Here is a 20,497-nt window from a genome sequence, read left to right as displayed (position 1 = left end):
ACCTGCAGAATAATGGAGATCACCTTATTGCCTCCAAGAGCACCTGAGGCTTCTACAAATATGTGGAGAGGAGCAGAGACTGTTATGTGATTCTGTGAAGAGGAAAAGCCACCATGCTTTGTCATCTAAAACCAATGGAGTAGTCAAAAGTCCAAAAAATTAAAGCCTGACTGGCCAGAAGAGCAGCTTCTGAAATAAGTGTCAACTTTGTGTGTGTGTGTGTGTGTGTGTGTGTGTGTGTGTGTGTGTGTGTGAATCTGTGAAAGCCAAGTCAGTTCCTTGTCAGTGGACCAACATCTTTGAAATGAGTGACAGTGATTTGGGCAAAAGCATGAAAGTGTACAGCTGATAAGTCCACAATTATCACCACTACCTCCTCCTATCTACACTTGGGTATACATTAAGCAGTTAGAAATTAGGAACTGAGGACTGGAGGCCATATGACCAAAACAGGACAGATTTTATCAAAAAAGAGAGAGGACACCAAAGACGTGACTGCCTTACTGGTTCTGCATAGCCTATGCCAAGTAGGAACTTCAGAGCATGGATAGGTTCCCGATAACAGTTGGTGAACAGAGATGAGGTGGAGAGGCACTGCTCCACAGGCGACACCAAACTCTGAGGACACTAGCAGTGCTGCATCTCCTGGGCTGCTGAAGAGCAGCTAAAGGACAGGCTTTATTGAGCTTTCTCGTGCTTAGGAAACAAGGTTGCTCCTGCAGAGGTTCTCTTGATTTACAGAAAACACTGCACATCAAAAATACAGAAGAAAAAGCTTTAAAAAGTAACTCCATATATCACTGATAAGGTGCAGGCAGAATCACAGGTCACTTCTGACTCTCAAGGGAAGAAAAACAAATGTCCAATGGCTGGATTTTACAGGGGCATCCCTTGTACTGGACCCTGGGGCCATGTCTGGCTGGGTCGTTGTGGGCAGGAAAACCAGTCCACTAGCAAATGCTGAAGATGGTCCTGTGATCAGGAGAGTGGGGCAACTTTTCCCAAGAGGGAAACTTCTTGGCTCCAAGAAGAGACTGGAGCTATGAAGCTCAACTCCAATGTGCCTGACTTCTTTCTCCTATTCTGGGATCAGACCACCCCAGAGAAGCAGAGATGCAGAGCTGGACTGGAAGGACCTGTGGGCCTCGCTCTGTGGTCCAGTACATTTCTTGGTCCCTGGAACATTCCCGTCACTGCTGTTCACCACACAGCTGTTGGCAAGATCTTGGTGCAGCCCTTTTGCCTTCCTCCTTGGCCTCCTCCTCGCAATATCCACAAGTTCTATAGATTCTCCTTCAAAGGAAATCTCAGCTATTGAGGTTGTTTCCCAAGTTTGCTTCTGGGATTGTCTAGAACTTACTGTGCCACCATGACACTTTCTCATACTCTTTGTGCGCTTTGGTTCCAACCTGCAGAAAAAGAAGTGATCTTCCTTTACAGGGAAGTCAAATGTTCTCAGTCTCTCATGTCCACTGGTTACTCATTCTTCTGACTTTATAAATAATTTGGAGTGAAATAAATTTCCAGTATCTTCAAGGATCAGATTGGGCTTGTCAGGGGCTGCAGCTACTGCACTTGAGCAAGGAACTAAAACATAGGGTTTTTGTTTTGTTTTGTTTTGTTTTGTTTTAAGGTAAAACTTTTTTTATTATTATTCATTTGTTCACATGTGCATACATTGTTTGGATCATTTCTCCCCCTGTCCCCCACCCCCACCTTCTCTGCCCCTCCCCCCTCGGTTCCAGGCAGAACCTGTAACACATTTGTACATCAAAGCAATGCTAGGAATCTCTCTGTAAAACATAGTTTTGCTTACTAATTCCTTGTGTTCCCAGGTTATTACAAGGGTGTAAATTCTACAGAGTTTGTGTTATCCTGGGCAGTAAAGGTCCCAAATAACAAGATTCTGGAGAAAAAATGAAAAATCCCAATAGCATTGTGACAGTGTTTGTAACTGTTTCTTTTTTTCTTTTTTTTGGACCACTACTCCTTCCATACCCAGGCACTATCCTAAGTATTTCCACTATTGACAGTCCTTAGGTAAGTGTTATCACCATCTTGCAAATAGGAAACCAGGATTTGGAAAAGTGATGAAATGCTCAAGGCAAGATCAAAGTTTTCCATTCTCATCTCTGACTCAAACCCAAGAAAACTACACAAATTTTGAAAGAGAGACAGAGACAGACAGAGAAATACAGAAAGATATATTTGTTTGCAAGGAATTTCCTTACATGATTATGGGACTGATAAGTCTAAAATTTGTAGTACAGGTCATCAGTCTGGGAATTTGGCTCACAGTGGATGTTGCAATCTTGAATCTGAAGTCTGTAGAGAAGGCAGACTTTCTATGTTACAGTCTTGAAGCAGAATTCCTTCTTCATTTGGAAATCTCGGTTTTTGCTCTTAAAACCTTTAACTGCTGAGATGAGGCCTATATTATGGCAGGCAATCTGGTTTACTTCAGGTCAACTGATTGTAAATGTTAGTCACATTTATAAATCCCCTTCGCAGCAACGTCTAGAATGTTTGAACACACATCTAAGCATCATACTCTAGCCAAACTGACACATAAAATTAACCATCATAGTGGATTTCCATAGTACACCTCACACACACCTGCTTTCACCCTTAAACATTTTTATGCAATGACACAGAACTAAAATAAAAGAGAAACAGTATTTAGGCATCCCAAAACATGGATAGGGATATGAAGAGATTGAGCATGAAAGCTGTTTTTCAAGACACAGATGAAGTTTAAAGTTTTGCAAGATAGTTTTTTTGATGATACCCATGTAAGCTAGAGAAGCGATCAGGGAAAAAAAAAAAAGATTATTGGTGAATATGTCCACTGATTGAGGTAAAAACTGAAACAGTTACTTGCCCTGGATGGTACTATGAAAGTGGAGTTTCTGAGAGATATAATATTAAGCAACAGCTGTGCCTCCTTTAAGATTAACATGCCAGGGTGAGATGAAGGTATATGGTTTTAGAAGAGAACTTTCATTAACAAACCAATTGCCCTTGAGCAGGTGGCTCCTTGCCTGGGGCAGAGCTTTGTAAGAACACATTACTGCAATGATCATGCTGGATTTTCTAATGTACAGTTGCTGTTCTCTGCTCCATTAGTGCCGGCCAATGGGGACTCAGCACTGCAAGACTGGTCCTTGACCCATGGGCCCTTTGCAGCCTGCTGTCTGGCTGCCCCCTCCCTCCAACTGAGCCGTGTTGACTTCAGAAGTCAAAGCCCTGGAGAAACTTCCTCTGCTTCTACCTATTAACTTTTTTTTTTCTTATTGAAAATGTAATACATATTCAGTGAATAAAAATTAGGGAAAAAAAAGCCAAAATGTATTCCCAATCCTACCATCTATGTTGCACATTTTTATAACCCTTTTAATTTAGTATAGATGCTAGTGTGAATTTGGTTATGGATGTAAGTAGAATACAGTACAAAAATGAGTTAAAGTTTTATATAGTCCTTTATGTTCTGCTTTTCATCTATTTTATCATTAATATAGTTTGTTTTCAAATAGAAGTTTTATAAGTGTTTCTAAGGCTGCATAAAATTCCTTTATATTATCATTCTCAACAGTAGCTTTTAAAGTAAAGTGTATAATCCACTGATGAAGTATGTTATTCCACTAGAACATACATTCCTGAGACTCTTTTGTGGCTCTCAGGCTACCAAACATACATTAATTTTCTTGTCTTTAAGCAGGAAGAGTAGAAAAAGATACATTGGTGTACCCTAACTTACTTCCCTCTAATGAGCGCCATATTATAGCAAACCAAATTCTTGGAGGCAGTAGGCAATATTTCAAGAGTAAATATTAGTTTGAGATTTAATTATCTCAACAAGTTCAGAAATAAAAGTGATGAATCAAGGACAATTCATCTTTAAATTTTTCATTATCTTGAGCTTTGGGGCAGCAGGCTCCAAATCCAAGACCAATTTTCAGTGCCCTCTAACTATTGTCTCGTCATCTTGTGTCTGAGTATGATGTGTTTTATTGAATTATATTAAAATTAAGTTTCGAAGCTTATTATGTGGTGGTCCCTAAAGAACACACTTTCTGTTCCCTCACCACTGCCTGTTTTATGAATTGCTATCTGCAGTGTAAGGCTGCATTTCTAGAATGACTGTCTTGAAACAGGTGAGGATAACAGCATTATCTAATTATAACAAGCAAATTTTCCTTCCCTATTTTTCTTATTCTTCTACCAATATGTGCATTTTCCAAAGTCACAAGAAAAGCACATAATTAACATTTTTAGTTGCACCTCTACATGATACGATAATAACAACTCAGGGGCTTCTGGAGGTATGGCTAGATTATCAAGAAAATTGGGAAAGTATCTGACTGCCAGTTTCACCACCTGAAAAATGAAGTGTTGAATCAAATCAACATCCATGAGTATATGGAAATTGTGATGTAGTATTCCTTCTTGGAGCCCAGAAGCTTCTTTATCTAACTCATACATTGATGATCAAGTGCCAGTCCTGGGATTCTCTGGTGGGAGGAATCAGAATGCCTGGGAACAGTCCACTCTAGAAAATTGATTAGATGGTATTAAATGGCTTATTGGATCAAATGGGCTGAAGAGGCTCCCAAAGCCTCAACATAGAACTTGGCAAGCTGGTGAATTGATGTTCCTGTTATAATAAAAAAGCTGTCTACAAAAGATGAAGTCTCACACCATGAGAAGAAAAGCCCAAAGCCCACACACAGTCCACACCAACAAAGCAGATGCAGCACCTGCCTCTCTTCTCATTTATCTCAGATTAGTTCTAAACCCAGGCTTCAAGTGGCTATGTTCCTAAGTCATAGTCAGACCCTTAGCTGCAAGGGACACATCACATTTTGATGGTCAGATCCTGATATAGAAGGCATCACAATAGCTAGAAGGTTGGATTAGATGTTAAGGGAGTTGGATCAGAGCCCCATATGTTCTTAGAATCAGATAAATACTAGAAACCGTAAAGAGGCCACTACCTTATCAAAAAAATCCCACCTTGTCTTAATCTATTTATAGGAGTATATTACTGTATAGTTTTAAAGTTATTGTTTAATAATTAATAACCAAATTTACATTGATTCTATCTATAATAAAATCACTCTTTGGTAACAATATCCTAAATTTTTTCCCCCGGAATGAAGAGTATGTGATCAGTGTGCTCTAAAAGAATGTGAAATGAGCTGAGCTATAATTTTGTTCATATTTTATTCCACTGAGAAGAATTAGAGCTGCTATTGTAGTAGACAAATACTGGTGCTTTACATTAAAGATTTCTCAAAAATGACATTTATTATTAATAAAATTTGAGTCCACATGGCAACATATAAATACCCATCAGCCAGTTCATAACTGTCGATATTCTGATTTACAAAGAAATCCAAAATTGTTTATACTTGTATTTTATGTGCTAAGCTAAACTGAAAAGTTATTTCTGAGAGAGTGGCTGATTCTTACAGTAATTATTAGTATGGGCCTTAATCATATATGATAAACTGTTAGATGAGCATGAAAAATCATTCATTCACTTAGCAAATACTTATTAGGGCTTACTATGTATGAAATACATATTAGGGGCCTGGAATACTTCAGTGAGCAAAACAGACACTGATTTCTGTCCTTCTTTTGGAGTACATATTCTGACCTGGGTAGGCAATAGACAAGAAAAATGAGCAAGTTATATTATGGAAGGCAGTAGTACGTTTTAAAAACCAGAAATAAGCAAAGTGATCTGGTGGGGCTTGTGGTGTAGCATGGTAAGCATCACCCTTGCTGGACAGGGAGATTTGAGCAAAGACTTAAAGGAAATGAGAACATTTTGTGGATCAACTGGGGTAAAGGTGTTAACATGGAGAGTACAAGGCTTACACAAGCAAGAGCAGGAGGCTGTTGTGGTTGGAGTGCAGTGAATAAGGAGAATTAACAGTGTTGAATTGGAGAGCTCAGAAGGCCTCAACAGATACGGCTATGCAGTGGGAAGTGGGTCTGCAGAAATGAGGAGTCACTTCATTGTTTTGAATGAGGAATGACATAAACTGATATGAGGATATCACTGTAGCTACTGTTGGCAGTAGGCTGCAGGTAGGTAAGGGTAGAAGCAGAGAAGCCAACTAGTAGTCTTTTGTAGGAAGCCAGGTAAGATGACAATGTCTCCATTGTGAGAATAGTGAGAAATGGTCAGTTTGAATATAATTTGAAAAGGTTAGATTTAGAGTGAGGAGGAAATAAGGAATTCAAGAAAGACTTTGGCCTCGGCTACTGGAAAAGTGGAGATGCCATTAGGGAAGATGGAAACAATTGCAAGCAGATCAGCTTTGAGGTGGAATGGCAGTTCATTTTATTAAAGGTTAGGAGATTTGTATTTGTACACTGCAGTGCATCTCAACGTGTGATCCAGGACCAGCAGCGACATCACCTGGGGACAAATTGTGAGAAGTTCATGCTCTTGACTTCTATTCTAGATCTACTCAGTAAAACACTGGCCGTGAGGCCCACCAATTTGTTCTTAACCAGTGTTCCAGGTGATTCTGGTGCACATTCAAGTTTGAGAAACATGGTGTGTCATCTTGGGTAGAAAGACCAGGTACTACTGTTTCTGAATGGGTTTTTAAGTTAGAAAAACTATACTCAAATCCTGACTGACTGGGTACAAGATAGTACCTATACATGAGCCTTAATTTCTAGAATTTTAAACAGTGAATTATTGACCTGGGGTCAAGATGAACTTTAAGAGACAGATCAAAGAATGTAACAACCCTGCAAAATCAAGCACCTCCTAAGTATTCGGATGGAAATCAGAAGGCAGGGGATGGTGCAGCACAATTTGTCTCTATTTTTCTCTAATATCCTTGATATTAGAAGAAATAAGAGAAATAAATTACCTGGAAAATCAGAGTTTTTCTTTAAAGTTTTTTTATGGCTTTAAAAACATAGATAATAAAGATGAGTACCTATCAAATAGACTGGTCATGCAACTTGTATGATGCAGTAGAAAGAGTGGCCATTTGAATTTGATTTCTCTGTTTGCATATAGAAAGAAGAATGTGTATTTTTATTAAAAAATAGAAAAAATATGTTTCAATGGGAGTTTGTTTCCCCAAGTTTATATGTTATTTTTTTTCACCCCTGTTTACATTTGGTTTGCAATCTTTAGGTTTGATTTTCTTACTCCACAAAGATCATTATGACATCTATGAGTTTTATGGAAGTCTGCAGATAGGTTAAAAATAATGGGAGATGTAGCCTTGGAACTTCTTCTCCAGAAACAATCATTAGTCTTTCATTTTGTTGCAAGAAAAGAGATTCAAACTATTTAAGACCAAGTCAATGCAGTAGAAAAGGGATATTTTAAGGTCTAAAGGATATGTTATGGCATGAGTTTTTAAATTTAAGGTCACTAATGAAGCCTCTTGATGAAAATGTTTTAGTGAAAAATTTGTTTGAAGCCAACTTGGTTCTGCCATACTGATTTTCAGACAAAAATGTCAGCTAATAGTCATGCTGATCTTCATTAGTCTAGGTTTCTGATTAAGGAGCTATTATAGGCTACATAGATTTGAATAAATTTGCAAGATATGGAATAACATCACTGGTCTGAGAAATTATAAATTAATTACCATTTTGTATGCCTTCAGTAGAGAGTGAAGGTTTTATATATACATATATATATATGATTGAATAATAGAGTTTGCTTCATATAAGTAACAAGTCAATTTTCATCTGACTGTTTTGGAAACTTTTGCCTCCTACTTCTGAAGTTTTGCAGAAATAGTATTGCACTTTATTCAACATTCATTCAGCAAATATATTCTGAGAACCTGCTCTGTGCCTGGCACCATTCTAGATGCTAGGATTATAACAGTGAACTAAAATAGACACCCAGTCCCATTCTCTTGTAAGTAGCAGTCCATTGGTTGGAGGCAGATGATAAACATAACCACTAGATCATGTGATATGCACATTTGTAATTGCTATGTAGGAAGATGAAATAGGGGAGAAGGATATTGACAATGGGAAGATAAGAGGAAGTAATTTGACATAGAGTACCGAGGGAAGGAGTCACTGAGGAGGTTCATATGAATAGAGACCTCATGAGAGAGTGAGCCATGTAAGATACTTGGCAATGACAGTCATTTCAAGGACTGTAAAGGCCTAGAAATGGAGCATTCCTGAACTTTTCTAGGAGCAGCAAGGTAGACACTTTGCCCAGAAGGTAGTAACAGAGGATTTAAGAAATGAGGACAGCTGGGCACCAGTGTCTCATACCTGTAATCCTAGTTACTCAGGAGGCAAAGATCTGAAGGATCACAGTTTGAAGCCAGCCTGGGGAAATAGTCTGTGAGACCCTATCTCAAAAAAAACCCATCATACAAAAGGGCTGGTGGAGTGGCTCAAGTTGTAGGCCCTGGGTTGAAGCCCTAGACCTGCCAAAAAAAAAAAAAAATATATATATATATATATATATATATATAGCCTTTTTAAGGATTCAAATAAGAGTGAAACAAGAACCGGGAACAAGTAGAATGCTTTAGACAGAGGACTCACATGATGTGGACTCAAAGATCTCTTCCTTTGCTTTGATATTTTCACTTGACTGAGAGCTTACCTGGAAATAAACTTCTAGTATTAAGTCATCTTCCCCATAAACTTTGGAGGCATCATTGACCCCAACCGTGTAGCATGACTTGGTACTCTGAATTTTGTTCCTTTGTAAGCAGCATTTTCAGTTATCTGCAACGTTTGTCATGTCTCATTATCTTTACATGTTACACAGAGTGCCTGTTGGAGGAATGACTTTTTACCAAAAGTCATTCTCATGTAGCTAAAAAATTCTTGTCTTTCTTAATCCCAATGAAATTTCCTTCTATTATTTATTTCCTTATTAAAAACTTCTTCTTATTTGTTATCTGATACTCCTTTAAAATGAGCTAATGAAGCTTTTGTCTTTCCATGTCTCTTAATTTTTCCTTTTGTAATTTATGCATAGTTATCTTTTTCTGCACTGTACACTGCCATAGTTAGAATTCTATGACGTAACCTTGGGCTACTTACTTATTTCATGTCTGTGTATCTGTGATTTTTTCATCTAGAAAATGTGCATAGTAATAATAATAAAACTTACATTACATGACTATTTTGAGGTTTAAATAGCATCATAGGAAGTGACAAGTAAATGTTTGCTCTTTATCTTTCACATCACTAATTCATTGTTTAGTTGTTAATCTTATCATCAAGCTATTCTCTTGGTTGTGCAAAATGTTAAGGCAATCACAATTTAATTTTTCAAGATGTCTTCTAATTTTTAGATTTATTCTTTCTGCATTGCAGCCTATTTTTCATATATGCAATGCTGTCATATTTTCTGAGGAAAATGATTTTCCCCAAATTAATTATTTCTATTTCTTCTAGAATCTGCTATTCCATTTCTCTTTCCTGATATTTACTTTTGTTTTTGCCAGTCATTTTCTTCAAATGCCTTGAGACACTGAGTTGTCAGAACATATTAACAGGTAAAGGATGAGAGGTTTTCACAAATAAATAGCTGGCACTAGGGGATGCTACATATAGTACAAGTCTTTTTCTCCTCCAGATCATCCTGTAGGTGCTAAAGCTCTCTGTAGGTTTCTATAACCTTGCAGAGGTATAGTCAGACAGGCTTCCTCTTAAGATACATAGACAGGATTAACTAAGGAGGCAGGCAAGAAAATTGCCAACCTAATGTTCCTCTTGGACAGAGTTAACTTTCCTTGTTTGTGTCTTTCTTTCACATCATTTGAGGAAGTCCAGATTTCCCTTAGCCTCCATTTGGTTTCTTTCTTCAGCACCTAAATACACATACATGGTATCCACTCCAGAAAGATTAGTCATATTCTTTGGAAACTTCTTAGGCTTTAACTCAACTACTTTTTTGTATGTATGCTGTGGTCTGAATTTTGTGAAGTCAAAAAATTTCACATATGAATTTTGTTGAAATTATGCCACTGCCCCCCACCCCAGCCAAGGTGACACTATTAGGAGATAGAGCCTTTAGGAGAAAATTAATGCTCTTGGGCTTAGTACCCTTATAAAACTACCTCAGAGAAAGGTCTGGCCCCTTTCACTATGTGAAGATACAGCTAGAAGAACCAGCTATGAATCAGGCATCAAATCTGTCAGTACTTTGATCTTGGATTTATCAGCCTCCAAAAGTATAAGAAATAAACTTCTGTTGTGAGCCACCCAGGTAGCCCAAACAGACTAAGACAATCTCTAAAAAGGAAGACGGACCTGACTAGCCCAACAATCCCTTATTTAAATTCTTGAATGACTCTGAAAGTTCTCAGCTGCTTCTTTAAAAACAATAATGATTAGATTCTGCTTTGAAGGCAGTTTGTTTTGCTCTGATTTCTTTTTTAGTCTATTTCCATCTGTATCCATATTCTCCCAATTCCTACTTGGCCCTTGGTATCTGTTCTTAAGAACATATTTCATGTCATTTCAGTGAATTGGGTAAGCAGCAAGACAGAATGAAGAAATTTGGGCTCTCTCTACCATTTGGGCAGCTGAGTCCATGTGTCTGAATTTGTATCCCCTATACTTTTTGCCCCAATTACTGTTTATGAATATGTACTAGATATGTCTAAGGTCTGGTATAATAGTTTATAATATATGGAGAATTGTCCTTCCTCCTTGTATTAATCAGGGTTCTCCAAAGAGACAAAATAAAGAGATAGATAGAGAGAGAGAGATATACATACATACATACATACATACATATATACATATATACAAACAAACAAGAGGGTATTTCACAGAAATATGGTGGCTAAGAATCCCCATCATGGCCTCTCTTCAAGCTGGACAACCAGGGAAGCTGATAGAATGGCTCAGCCCAAGTCTGATGACTTCAGAACTGGGAAAGTTGATGAGTTAACACTCAGTCTGAGACCAATGGCCCAAGAACCTAGGGAACCACTGGAACAAGTTCCAGATTCCAAAGTTAATGAACCTAGATTTCTGATGTTTAGGGCAGGAGAAAAGTGGATGTCCCACTTAGAAGAGAAAGAGTAAAAATTTGTCTTTCCTCTACATTTGTGTTTTTTGGCCCTTAGTGAATCAGATGGTGTCCACCCAAATTGGGTGAAAGTGTATCGTCCTTATTCAACACTCTGACTCAAATGACAATTCCACCCAAAAAACACTCACAGACATACCCAGAAATAACACTTCACACTATCTGTCTGAGTATCACTTAATCCAGTCATTTGACACCAAAAATCAGTAATCATACTACTCTTCCTTTAGAGTTTTGCCCTTCTAACTCTTAACTTGAATGACCTCAATTGTAATAGAGGTATCACCAAATTGAAAACAATAGGGTTAACTCTTCAGAAGTTAAAAAGAAATGTTAAGGAATTTTTCCTCCCTTAAGCCAAACTTTCTTCTGCAATTGAATATGAGGCAGAGAGGCAGAATTGGTTTCCTGGAGTATGCCATCAAGAGTACTTAAAGATATAGGAAAATGAGATTAGGTTGAAAGCTTGAAAGTGAAGAGGAACTTTTGAGAACAGTAAGTAAGAAGTAAAAATGAGATAAATTAATCTTCTATGTTCCACCCATGGCAATATGTGTTGGATATGTTTTTCTGTCACCTTTCAGTATCTCAACTAACAAAAAGAATTAACAGCCAATTCACTGGCTAAAATTTACCTGATTGTAGAATATCTTAACTCATTCTTACAATACCTTGAAAGAACTGTAGAGAAATTCGGCACTGGCAAAATAAATTGTAAAAGGTTAAAGTCACCCTTCCCTCCATTTTCTGCAAAGTCACATGAACATAGAGGGAATTATGAAATATTCTATCAGCTGAGAGATAGCCAAGAAAGGTAGCTTAGTCACCAAGGTGATGCACAGTGAGACATCCATACATGTCTGTACATGAATGTATGTACAGACAATTCCATGGACTGCCCATAAGAGTGGTCATTCTTCAGAAGGGTGCATGAAGCCAGCAAATAGCTAAAAGGCTCCTATCTGGATGTGCCCAAACCATCAAATAGAACACATAGCGGAGCCAGTTGTGCTTTTTGGCCATATAGCATAAGGATTATCTAGTAGAGAATTGGATAAAACTTACATCGAAGGCTTCATGTTTTCACCAATTTGTTTATGAACTAAGCTCCTTTATTGTGAATACTTTCTACCCTATTTTGAAGAGGAAGGGAAGAGAGGAGGAGAAAATAAAGAGAGTGTTGAATAGAAGAGAAATAATGAAAATGAAAATGTTTGGATGTGACCAGATATTTACCACTAAATATCACTACTAACTATTCAGTTTAGTTAACTAAACTGAACTAACTGGGATTGAGACTATATCAAACAGAATAAGAACATTTCTAAAATAAATACATAAGGAGTTTCATATTCAACCATAGCTAAATATTTACTGTATGATTTTGAGCTCCCAAAAACAAAATTAATACCCAGGATGCTTTGCAATGAGTCTAATAAAAAAATACTTCACTTATCATTAACTAAATAGTAATTGTGTTTCAGTTCTCAGATAAAATATTTAAATATGTCTCCATCTTGATTTGAGTTCATGGACTGTCCTATCAGTTCATAAATGTTCTAGCAACTTCCAAGCCAGAAACAGTCATCACAAAAATCAACCAAGAATCAGTCACAATATATCCTGAACCATCAATTTCATACCTTTAAACACTAAGAAGGAGAGCCTGGGGATATAGCTCACTGACAGAGTGAATGCTTAACATGTACCAAGTCCTCAATTCCATCCCTCACACCAAACAATGAGAATGAGAACTTCCTCTCACCATTCTCACCATAAAAATTCATTCATATTAAGCCCACCAAAATACATATTACTCATTATTACTCTTGTTTAGACTTGTAAGTCAGATTCTGACTTAGTGTTTTAGTCAATCAATAAATACTAATTCAGTAATGGAGTACAATGCTTATGAATCATTTCCAGCTGGGCATCCTCATATTAAGTAGTATTTGCGCATGGATTTACTAAAATGAATTTGAAAGAAATCAAACTATATTTCCTTTGTATATTTCCTGCCTTGTATTTGAGTGTTTGTCATTGAAGATGGTACTCCCAAACTGTAACTCCCAAACTGAAATTTTTGCCATCTGTTATATGAAAAAAAAGTGCATAACACTCTATGCAAATCTCTTTGGCTTCAAAATTACACATTTCTCTCTATCATGATAATTTCTGAGCTGTGTTCTGCCTCATTATGTCTATTTTTGATCTCTGACTCCTGTTAAAATTGATCCTGTGCAGGTCATTATGACCCATAAATCACACAAAATTCTTTGACACATAAAGACTTAATATCAGATATCGTCTAAGTCTGCCATGAAAAATCTGCCTTGTGCTTTCTGCTTCACAGACAGAAATTACCTCTTTTATAATCATATTCAACTTTTGATGGCTATGTTGCCTTAAAAACACTAAGGGAAAAATATTATTTTTTTAACTACATGATGCTTTTGTTTTGGCAATTAAATAGTGATTACATATTTTTAAATGGAGACTTCCATAATTTTTGTTTTCTTCTTTATCCTGAAGAAAGTGACTGCTTATTATAAATTCAGGTCATTTATGTGTGGAGCATTGGTTTCACATTCTTGAACTTGAGTGGGTTTGTCATATTGGGACTTTTCCCTCACAGTCTTAAAATCCATGTAGCTAGTTAAACTAATAGTCAAACTAGTCCTTTCTTTACCCAATGAGGATGTGGAGGTCTGGTTATTTCTCTGTTTGAAACTACAAATTTGACTTTTAATCCAGTTTCTGATCAGTAACTGAGTGATTCTAGAGGTGTCATTTGGCCTTTCTCTGTCTTACTTTGTCTCCATGACCTAGTGAAGATATAACACAATGCATATTCAATTTAATGTACAAGTAAACTACAAATAGGTCATGATTAGTATTAAATAAAAAACGGCCTTCTTTCTATATGCTTTCACATATAGAAATAATTTTATTCTAAAATAGATCAACTTTTCATTTAGGTGTGTTTTTAAAAAATGTCTTGATATTGAAAACACTTTGATAGAAAGACAGGAACTAGCTTTTTACATCTGTAAATGTTAAAAGTTTGCTACCAAAGACCTCCCGTGGCTTGGGAGTTTACATGAGGCAGAACTCACAGAGCAAAGCTACAGCCAAAATAAGAAGTGTTCCTTCTGGCATGGCATTTGGACACAGATGCCTTTAAAGGTCTCCTTCATTCCCACTCCCCAAAGGGATACTAGAACATGAGAGAAAAGAAATAAAATACCAAGAATCAGCATAACAGGTTGACATATGGAGAAATTCTCTGCTTAAAAAAAAAAATCCAATGCTCTCTCTCTCCAATGAGCAGTCATAGGTAAGCTGTACTGGATCTATAAAAGGTGCAAACTGACTGACCTGGAACTATCTATTCTTATTATCAGTAGTTAGGACACTTCCTCCTCTTTCTTCTTTTCCTTCTTTCTTTCTATTTATTTGTTTTTGTTTGTTTGCTTTTGTTATCTGATGCAGGATCTTTCTGTTTGTTTGTTTGTTTTGGAGGTACTGGGGTTTGAACTCAAGGTCTCATGCTTGCTAAGCAGGCACTCTTCCACTGAACCACTCTACCAGCCCTGTTTTGTTCTGGATATTTTTCAAGATAGAGTCCCAAGAACTATTTACTTGGGCCCACTTCTATCTGCAATCCTCCTGATCTCTGTTTCCTGAGTAGCTAGTATTATAGGCATGAGCCATTGGCACCCAGGCTTGATACAGGGTCTTGCTAGGAAGACCAGGAAGGCCTTGATCCACCTGCCTTAGCCTCCCAAGTTCTGGTATTATAGGCCTGTGCCACCACAGCTGGTGGTTCTTTTATATTCACTGTCTCCTGTCTATTCGTAAGAAAGAGTATTGAAAAGCTAATCTTTATTTGAAAATCAGATGTATTTCTGTGTCTTTGTCACATCAGTTTTACTTGACCTACTTCCCCAAAGCCAAAATGACAAAATCCACAGCTTCAAATCATTTATAAAAAGTTAAGGCCTGAGTTTAAGTGAAAGGGCTCTTAGGAGATCCTATGCTCCATGATTTGATGACAATTATTGAGGAAAAACACTGATAATTTAAAATATTCATTCCCTGACTTTAATATATAGCAATTATAATAAAAGAATTTCCTCTAAGGTCTTTTTCAACTATTTGATGACTCATATATTAGATATAAACCCACCCACATCCAAAGGCAGGGAAAAGCCCTCCAGGAATCATTGATCCAGGCTAGAAGCCAACCTGTCTATTTTTAGTATTTTCTCAACAAGCCAGACAATAAAAATGTAAATGAAATGGTGCTACTTTCTCATCATATCACTTCAAAATATAAGTTTGGCACTGTTCAAATTTATTTCAGACCATCTTCAAGAACTTGGTTAATTCAGTTTAGAGGTCCTCATATCCCAATTTCACATAAATTATCACTAGCATATTTCTTACATCTTTACAATACCTGGCCTTGATTAAAATCTGGGGACCAACTTGATATATGTTCTCACTCCACATTGCTGAATTAGCACTTTGTCAATTGAGACTCATCTAAGTCTTCTTGTCCTTGATAAACCAATTCTTTTCAAGTTCTGAATATTGTCTCTACGTGGGGTACATTTCAGCCAGATTCTTCTTAGGACAGGCGATTTATCTTTCTGGAACACTACCATACTATAAATTCCTTATGAACAGGGAACCATGTTTTAACCCTCTGTTAATTTTCACAACTTAATGAGGTAGATATTGCACTTATCTTCATTTTACAGATGAGTTACTCTGAAATGAAGAAGGTGAGCAGCTTGAGCAAAATACCATATAACCAGTAAGTGAAGTAGCAAAAAATTTGAACCTAAGCAATCTCTTTTTTTTTTTTCATTTTTCTTTTATTATTCATATGTGCATACAAGGCTTGGTTCATTTCTCCCCCATGCCCCCACCCCCTCCCTTACCACCCACTCCACCCCTCCCGCTCCCCCCCCTCAATACCCAGCAGAAACTATTTTGCCCTTATCTCTAATTTTGTTGTAGAGAGAGTATAAGCAATAATAGGAAAGAACAAGGGGTTTTGCTGGTTGAGATAAGGATAGCTATACAGGGCATTGACTCACATTGATTTCCTGTGCGTGGGTGTTACCTTCTAGGTTAATTCTTTTTGATCTAACCTTTTCTCTAGTTCCTGGTCCCCTTTTCCTATTGGCCTCAGTTGCTTTAAGGTATCTGCTTTAGTTTCTCTGCATTAAGGGCAACAAATGCTATCTGGTTTTTTAGGTGTCTTACCTATCCTCACCCCTCCCTTATGTGCTCTCGCTTTTATCATGTGCTCATAGTCCAATCCCCTTGTTGTGTTTGCCCTTGATCTAATGTCCACATATGAGGGAGAACATACGATTTTTGGTCTTTTGGGCCAGGCTAACCTCACTCAGAATGATGTTCTCCAATTCCATCCATTTACCAGCGAATGATAACATTTCGTTCTTCTTCATGGCTGCATAAAATTCCATTGTGTATAGATACCACATTTTCTTAATCCATTCATCAGTGCTGGGGCATCTTGGCTGTTTCCATAACTTGGCTATTGTGAATAGTGCTGCAATAAACATGGATGTGCAGGTGCCTCTGGAGTAACAGTCTTTTGGGTATATCCCCAAGAGTGGTATTGCTGGATCAAATGGTAGATCAATGTCCAGCTTTTTAAGTAGCCTCCAAATTTTTTTCCAGAGTGGTTGTACTAGTCTACATTCCCACCAACAGTGTAAGAGGGTTCCTTTTTCCCCGCATCCTCGCCAACACCTGTTGTTGGTGGTGTTGCTGATGATGGCTATTCTAACAGGGGTGAGGTGGAATCTTAGTGTGGTTTTAATTTGCATTTCCTTTATTGCTAGAGATGGTGAGCATTTTTTCATGTGTTTTCTGGCCATTTGAATTTCTTCTTTTGAGAAAGTTCTGTTTAGTTCACATGCCCATTTCTTTATTGGTTCATTAGTTTTGGGAGAATTTAGTTTTTTAAGTTCCCTGTATATTCTGGTTATCAGTCCTTTGTCTGATGTATAATTGGCAAATATTTTCTCCCACTCTGTGGGTGTTCTCTTCAGTTTAGAGACCATTTCTTTTGATGAACAGAAGCTTTTTAGTTTTATGAGGTCCCATTTATCTATGCTATCTCTTAGTTGCTGTGCTGCTGGGGTTTCATTGAGAAAGTTCTTACCTATACCTACTAACTCCAGAGTATTTTCTACTCTTTCTTGTATCAACTTAAGAGTTTGGGGTCTGATATTAAGATCCTTGATCCATTTTGAGTTAATCTTGGTATAGGGTGATATACATGGATCTAGTTTCAGTTTTTTGCAGACTGCTAACCAGTTTTCCCAGCAGTTTCTGTTGAAGAGGCTGCTATTTCTCCATCGTATATTTTTAGCTCCTTTGTCAAAGATAAGTTGCTCATAGTTGTGTGGCTTCATATCTGGATCCTCTATTCTGTTCCACTGGTCTTCATGTCTGTTTTTGTGCCAGTACCATGCTGTTTTTATTGTTGTTGCTTTGTAATATAGTTTGAAGTCAGGTATTGTGATACCTCCTGCATTGTTCTTTTGACTGAGTATTGCCTTGGCTATTCGTGGCCTCTTCTGTTTCCATATAAAATTGACGGTAGATTTTCCAATCTCTTTAATGAATGTCATTGGAATTTTGATGGGAATTGCATTAAACATGTAGATTACTTTTGGGAGTATCAACATTTTTACTATGTTGATTCTACCAATCCATGAGCATGGGAGATCTCTCCACTTTCTATAGTCTTCCTCAATCTCTTTCTTCTGAAGTGTATAGTTTTCCTTGTAGAGGTCTTTCACATCTTTTGTTAGGTTTACACCTAGGTATTTGATTTTTTTTGAGGCTATTGTAAATGGAATTGTTTTCATATATTCTTTTTCCGTTTGCTCATTGTTAGTGTATAGAAATGCTAATGATTTTTCTATGTTGATTTTATATCCTGCTACCTTGCTATAGCTATTGATGATGTCTAGAAGCTTCTGAGTAGAGTTTTTTGGGTCTTTAAGGTATAGGATCATGTCGTCTGCAAATAGGGATATTTTGACAGTTTCTTTACCTATTTGTATTCCTTTTATTCCTTCTTCTTGCCTAATTGCTCTGGCTAGGAATTCCAGTACTATGTTGAATAGGAGTGGAGATAGTGGGCATCCTTGTCTGGTTCCTGATTTTAGAGGGAATGCTTTTAATTTTTCTCCGTTAAGTATAATGCTGGCTGTAGGTTTGTCATATATAGCTTTTATAATGTTGAGGAACTTTCCTTCTATTCCTAGTTTTCTTAGAGCTTTTATCATGAAATGATGTTGGATCTTATCAAAGGCTTTTTCTGCATCTATTGAGATGATCAAGTGGTTTTTGTCTTTGTTTCTGTTAATGTGGTTTATTACATTTATTGATTTTTGTATGTTGAACCACCCTTGCATCCCTGGGATGAAGCCTACCTGGTCGTGGTGAATAATCTTTTTGGTGTGTTGCTGAATTCGATTTGCCATTATTTTGTTGAGGATTTTTGCATCAATGTTCATTAAGGAGATTGGCCTATAGTTAACCTAAGCAATCTCTTAATCCTACCTTTTGCTATGTACTTACATGTGAAGGGAAGGAATTAAGAACATGCATGTAGGATTTAATAAGCTTCTGAGGATCCTAATGGAGATTTTTTAAATTGCAGATCATGCACTTGAGATGAAAATGGAAAAGAGAAAAAGATAAAGAAGTTTAATCAAAGAAAGATTAAGGATTAAGAAAAGGTGAAGGAGGAAATTAGCCCAGGTGGAGAAGTTAGTCGTGAATAAAGAGAAAAGAGTTCAAAAGAACTTGAAAAAATATTAAATGGAGAGTAGATTAAATAGAAGCCTGGTGGGCCAGGAAGACTATCACAAATTGAAAATGCAAAATAATAAGAAGTTTTTTTCTTAAAATTGCTACATACTAGATTATCGCTTTCCAGATTATACTCACTAATCTCTCTGCTTCCCACTCTTAGTCCTGGGAGACCTGCTATCAAACACCTTTTCAGGTCAGATGCCATAGAGTTATCTTATTGGATAATAGCTGCAGATGAACTTTTACTGCTCACTGAGTCTTCACCTTGTACAAAACAGAACGAGAAATGTACTCCACAGAGTCTCTTTGATGCAGAAAGATATTACCAGTCCTATCCTGGAATACCTTTCTAAGACTGCCTCATTATTATACTGAAAGCTTTCCCTTTCAGTAAATAATCTAATTATTTATAACCAGTCTTTGTAGAGTCTGGTTGGTTACAAAGATGGCAGGAAGTCCCTGTCTAAGTCAGTTCAGAGTGGGTAGCACATAAACCACATAAATGTGGAAGCTGAGACGTCTAAGTAAGATTCAAGGCACAGATTCCATATCTGGTAAGGACCTGTTTCCTGGTTTATAGAAGCTTTGTTCTCATTCTCTTCTCACAGAATGAAAGCGAGAATGAACTCACTTGAGCCGCTTTTAGAAAGGTATTAATCCCAATGATGAGGCTCCACTCTTGTGACCTAATTGTTTCCCAAAGACGCCACCTACTAAAAACAAAAACTGTATGTTAGGATTTCAAAATCTGAATTTTGAGGGGGCATAAGTATTCATACCATAGTGTCTTTATTTCATTCTTGTCATGAATTGACATTGTCTTGGCTACATTAATATGCCCAATTCAGAAGTCATTTTCATCCAAACCATATTTATCTATCCACATACCCCTAGCACTTGAAATTATTAATCTTCCAAGAGAGGGGAAGGTGTAATTCTGAATTCACAAAGTAGACTTGGGAACCCACCCCATTTCCCACTCCACTCATGCTGTTTCTTTCTTTTGAATTATTTAAGACTTCTTTCTCTCTCTCTTTCTCTCTCTCTCTCTCTCTCTCTCTCTCTCTCTCTCTGTGTGGTGTGTGTGTGTGTATGTGTTTGTGAATTGTGTGTGTGTGTGTGTGAGAGAGAGAGAGAGAAAGAGGCAGAGAGAGAGAGAGAGACAGAGAGATACTGGGCCTCAACCCGTGCTAGACAAGCACTCTACTGTCTAGCCATACCTCAGCACTATTTAATGTGGGATTTTTGGGGGTTTTTTTTATTTCCATTTTCAGCTGATTTTAGAAGTTACATATTGTTTTTAATTTTTTATATTTTCCCATTAGTTTTAAATTGTAAATTTGATTTAATGAAGTCTAATGTGGATCAGTACCCTCAGCCCTCTTCTTGCACAATGCAAAGATTTAGAGCTCTTTAGCTCCTGTCTTCATACCCTCTTAACTTATCAATTATTAAATGCTACCCAAATTTAGTCATTGTTACTTTGGTCTTTATGCATGTGGTTAATGTATTCTTTGCCCATCATTTCTTTCCATATTCCATTCTTTCCTGTTTATC

At 37.2% G+C, this 20,497-nt stretch overlaps 1 protein-coding gene and 1 long non-coding RNA gene across 7 annotated transcripts in view; one reads left to right on the top strand and one right to left on the bottom strand.

Annotated features, from left to right (window-relative positions):
- The window catches only part of Adgrb3 (adhesion G protein-coupled receptor B3), a 721,663-nt gene that overhangs the window by 476,382 nt on the left and 224,784 nt on the right, over positions 1-20,497 (top strand). The window lies entirely within an intron of this gene.
- LOC141424969 (uncharacterized) overlaps positions 1-20,497 on the bottom strand; it is a 185,569-nt gene that overhangs the window by 16,422 nt on the left and 148,650 nt on the right. The window lies entirely within an intron of this gene.

Source organism: Castor canadensis, chromosome 1 (assembly GCF_047511655.1).
Source record: "Castor canadensis chromosome 1, mCasCan1.hap1v2, whole genome shotgun sequence".
Lineage (NCBI taxonomy): Eukaryota > Metazoa > Chordata > Mammalia > Rodentia > Castoridae > Castor > Castor canadensis.
Note: the sequence above shows the minus strand (reverse complement) of the source record. Positions and strands in the feature narration are given on the sequence as shown.